Source organism: Trichechus manatus, unplaced genomic scaffold (assembly GCF_000243295.1).
Source record: "Trichechus manatus latirostris isolate Lorelei unplaced genomic scaffold, TriManLat1.0 scaffold00166, whole genome shotgun sequence".
Classification (NCBI taxonomy): domain Eukaryota; kingdom Metazoa; phylum Chordata; class Mammalia; order Sirenia; family Trichechidae; genus Trichechus; species Trichechus manatus.
In genome coordinates, this window is record NW_004444102.1 from 3,690,433 (window position 1) to 3,695,922 (window position 5,490).

A 5,490-nucleotide genomic window follows, 5' to 3' on the forward strand; every position below is an offset into this window, starting at 1 on the left:
AAGATTTTTATTCCCACTTCCCTTTTCTCTCTGCTCTTGCTTTACTGTAATGGTCGGTCTCTGACTCTTCCGTTTCCAAACTTTATTTTCTTCTTTGCTCACAAAAACATTGAATATGTTTATTAATTATATTTACTTATTAACTCTTACTAGTATTATCCATCAGTAGCAACAGCTAGTGACAGGCAGACTTAACGTTAAATTACTTAGAGATTAAGGCCAAAGCAAGTACGGGTTAAGCTGTGAAATAAAAGAAATTTAGTTGAACCGATTTAAGCCAAGTTGTGTTTCAATACTCTAGCGCAGTCTCTCACTGTTTGCTGCTGACTTGCTCCAATTTTCCACTGGTCCCTCTGTGTGTGAGTGTTTATGTTCTTTTCACTAGTTAAATACCTTCAATTCAGAGGTGTTACTTGTATTATAATACGAAGACATTTATAAAGGTGCTCCCAGAAGAAGTAGATCAAAGTGGTTAATTGCAAACCAACATCAGTATTTTGCCATGTTTGTTAGGAGAGGAAAACAGGTGGTGTGTGGTTCTTTGCCAGAACATTGCTATATAAATAATCATGCTCTTTCAAAATAATACCTGCAAGTAAGCCATTTCAAGATAATTTCAGTGTTTATAAATGTCTCTTCTGAAGGAGGCTGAAAATATTTCATATTTGCCAGCTGATGTTTAACCCTTTCTCCTGTCATTCCAACTGGATCTTTTAGAATGCTGCAAGATTCCATTTAGAGGGATATTTGAAAGAAGACAAGAAGAAAACTCCTGTGGTCCAAGAGGTGTTATGAATCAAACCAGACTAGAGTCAGGAAAACTGCATATTGATAATTGTCGTTGCTTCTTACCAAGGAATGAATATTTGCAAATCACTGTTGCAAACCAGATAATATTTTGTAATTTTAAATATATATATATATATTTTTCTTTTCACTCTTTAACTTTTCCTTTTCCCTCATACAAGAAGTTAGTCGATTTTGTTCTCACAAAGAAATGAGATTGAGCCAAAAGCTGTCTTGTATTTTGGTAGAAATGAAAGCAGAATCTATGGGATTATTTCCTGTTCAGAGCCAGTCCACTCTCAGCCTCTCAACAGACTCTTTGTCATCACTTCAAACTAAGAGTCCAAGACCGAGAACAATTCAAACTGAGCATCCGCCTCCCCCTATCTCTGGCACCCTCAGCCTCTGAGAGACATCCAAACCTCCAAGTCACCTCCATCATGGGGATCTTGGGCCATGTGGTTCTAATATGACTCCTACTGGGTCTACTCCAGAGTCACTTGGACCACACACGGTGCTAGCTACAAGTCAGCCTGTGTTTTAGCAAAAGTTCCCCATATCCTCCAACTTTGCACTGAACACTCCTGTACCTTACTGTTCCCTGAGAAATCTGGATGCTCCCTGAAGACATTGTTTTCTCTGCAGTCCTCTTAATACGTGACTGTTTCTTTCCAGACACTGTTTCATACCTGGCTTTCTCTATCACCACTACCTCCTTTGATTTTCAGTTATGTTAATTCCACTTATGTAATTCATCCAACTCCCTGGCCTCTCTGCTTTTAGACCTCCTCATTTCTAGTGCTCTAGTCCTCTACCCCAATTCTGCTCTGGGTTCAAAGCATTAGAACCAAACATTGCCAGTTCATATGCCACCTTTTAATATGCAATTTCTCCCACTGCACTCTCTTCTTTTTTATTCACTCTCTCCAAGACCAACAACTCCTCGACTCACCATGACTTCCACTAACCCTTGTTGCTAATTGCTGTTGAGTCGATTCAGACTCCTGGAAATCCCATGTGCCCTACTACAGTTTTACTAATACCCACTCTCCTAACTGAGTTTGGGTTAGATCACAATCATTTCATGTGTTCAGCCTTCGTTCCTTTACCATTCCCATTTACCACTAGTGCCATCAAGTCAACTCCGACTCATGGTGACCTCATGTGTGTCAGAGTAGAATTGTGCTCCACAGGGTTTTCATTGACTGATTTTTCAAAAGTAGATCACCAGGCCCTTCTTCCAAGACACTTCTGGGTGGACTTGAATTGTCAACCTTTCAGTTAGCAGCTGAGCTTGTTAACCATTTGCACCGCCTAAGGACTCCATTGCCATTCCTATGTTCGTCTTGATTTCCTGGCAAAACCTCAACCTGTTTAAATCTGTTTTTGTGTACTCCATACACGAATGTAGCTGGAGGAAAACATACAACCATGCTTATCAATCTCACCTGAAATTTATGACCTCAACCTTAACATGAACCTGCAGAGGTTCAGGTTCAACTTTTAAATGGCAACAAGTGTCTGTACGATAGAGATAGGAAATTTTGGGGGTAGGGAGGTATAGATTTAAAAAGGAAAATTCCCCAAGGCCCCACTGAGAAGGTGACATCTGTGTGAAGCCCTGAAGGAGAGTGAGCCACAGGGACACAGGAAGTTTCTAGAAATAGGACGCATGGGGTGTAGTATTTAAGGCCTAAAATTTTGGGTTTTGTATTGAGACAATTCAGCTAAATCGGAAGTAATTTCCCAGAATTCATTCTCGTCATAATTCCAGGCTAAATGTGACCACACACACACACACACACACACACACAAATCTGTGTGTGATTTGGGATCAGTCATGAAGCAGCAGCCGTTACACTGTAGGTTAGCTGAAGGTATCAGGTGCCACTACTACCCACTCATCTCATCACAGATCTCTTGCCTTACCTGGTTGATGCATGGCAGCAGCCGGGCTTGCAGCTTCTGCAGCTCCCATCTAAGCTCCTTCCGCAGCCTCTGAGAGTCCTGGGTCAGGAGCATGTGCAGCTCTGAGTAGTGGGCACCAACATTGGCAGATCAGTTGCATTGAGACTGGAGGCAGTGCAAGACAGGAGGGTTCTGGTTTACCCTTGGGGTTCCAGTTTCTCCTTACTCTCCCCTCCTTCAGGCCCATCTTTTCTTCCTACTCAATTTTCCCTGCTAACTTCAGGGCCACCACCAGATGCAGAAGCAACAACCTTCGGTAAAATTCTTTATCAGCTCCCACAACCATGTAGGACAGAATCCCTGTAACACATCTCCTTATTTCATATCACTCAAGTGGTTCTACTCCTTTGATCAAACCCTAACCGATACACTGACTTCTGAATTGATAAGTTGATGAGGTAGGGAATTCTGGCTTAAAAATAATTTTACCTAGTTTTTCTGAAGCCTGCTCCACTAAATTTGATACCAAGTGACCTCTAGAGAACTGTAATGTTGTGACTCTGATTTCTTTTTTTTTTTTTTTAATTGTACTTCAGGTGAAGTTTTACAGAACAAATAGTTTCTCATGAAACAGGAGTACACATATTGTTTTATGACATTGGTTAACAACCCCACGATATGTCACTCTCTCCCTTCTCGACCCTTTATTTTCTTTTTTGGTGAAAATATACATAGCCAAAGATACACCATTTCAAAAATTTCTACATGCACAGTTCAGTGACATTGATTATGCTCTCCAGTTGTGCTGCTATTCTCACTTTAGATGAAGGTTTACAGGACAAAATAGTTTCTCATTAAACAGTACACATGTAGCCCTATGACAATGGTTAACAACGTCACAACACATCAACACTATCCTTACTCAACCTTGGTTTCCCTATCACCAGCTTTCCTGTCCCCTTCAGCCTTCTAGCCCTTGGCCCTGGACTGCTGTGCCTCAGTCCAGTTTTGTTTTATGGGGCTGTTCAATCCCCCACTGAATGGTGAACCTCGGAAGTGACTTCACCACTGAGCTAAAAGGGTGTCTGGGGGCCACACTCTTGGGGATTCTCCAGTCTCTGTCAGGCAGTAAATCTGGTCTTTATTTTGTGTGAGTTAGAATTTTGTTCTACATCCTTCTCCAGCTCTGTCCAGACCCCTCTGCTGTGATCCCGGTCAGAGCAGTGAGTGGTGGTAGCCGGGCACCATCTAGCTGTACTGGACTCAGTCTGGTGGAGGCCTTGGTAGCTGTGATCCATTAGTCCTTTGGACTAAACTTTTCTTTGTATCCTGTTCTCTTCATTCTCCCTTGCTCCCGAAAGAGTAAGACCAGTGGAGTATCTTGGATGGCTACTCGCAGGCTTTTAAGACCCCAGATGCTACTCACCAAGGGAGAATGTAGAACATTGTCTTTATATACTGTGTTATGCCAGTTGAGCTAGATGTTCTGCCACAGCCCTCCGCCCAGCAATTCAGTCCCTCGGGGAGTTTGGATGTGTCTATGGAGCTTCCATGACCTTTCCTTGTACAAGTTGTGCTGGTTTAGCCGCATTGTGTACAGTCTCACCCTTCACCCAAGATACCACTTATCTGTTGCCTATTTAGTATTTCCCCCCCACCCCTCCCATCCTTGGTAACCAACAAAGATTGTTACTTTTTGTGTGTAAACTTTTTCATGGGTTTTTACAATAGAGGTCTCATACAATATTTGTCCTTTTGTGATTGACTTATTTCACTCAGCATAATGTCCTCCAGTTTCATCCATGTTATGAGATGCTTCGCAGATTCATCATTGTTCTTTATCGTTGCATAGTACTCCATTGTGTGTATGTACCATAGTTTGTTTATCCATTCATTTGTTGATGGGTATCTGGGTAGTTTCCATCTTTTTGCTATCGTGAACAATGCTGCCATGAACATAGGTGTGCATATGTCTATTCGAGTGACGGCTCTTATTTCTCTAGGGTATATACCTAGCAGTGGGATTGATGGATTGTATCATACGTCTATTTCTAGCTTTCTAAGAAAGCGCCATATCATTTTCCAAAATGGTTGTATCATTTTGCATTCCCACAAGCAGTGAATAAGAGTTCCGATCTCCCCGCAGCCCATCCAACATTTGTTATTTCCAGTGGTTTTGATTTGTGCCAGTGATGCTGGGGTGAGACGGTATCTCATTGTGGTTTTAATTTGCATTTCTCTAATGGCTAGTGATCGAGAGGATTTCCTTAAGGGTCTGTTGGCTGCTTGAATGTCTTCTTTGGTGAAGTGTCTGTTCATTTCCTTTGCCCATTTTTAAATAGGATTATTTGTCTTTTTGTTGTATAGGTGTTAGATTTGCTTGTAGATTCTGGAGATTAGACCTTTGTCTGACTTGTACTATCCAAAAATTTTTTCCCAGTCTGTAGGTTCTCTTTTTACTCCTTTGGTGAAGTCTTTTGAAAGGCATATGTGTTTGATTTTTAGAAGATCCCAGTTATCTAGCTTTTCTTCTGGGGTTTGTGTGTTGATGGTTATGGTTTGTATCCTGTTAATGTCATGTATTAAGGCCTGTAGCATTGGTCCTCTTTTTTCTTCTATGAACTTTATAGTTTTTGAGTTTATGTTTAGGTCTTTGATCCATTTTGAAGTAGTTTTTCTATATGGCGTGATGTATGGGTCCCATTTCATTTTTTTTGCAGATGGATATCCAGTTTTGCCAGCACCATTTGTTGAAAAGACTGTCTTTTCCCCATTTGATGGACTTTGGGCCCTTGT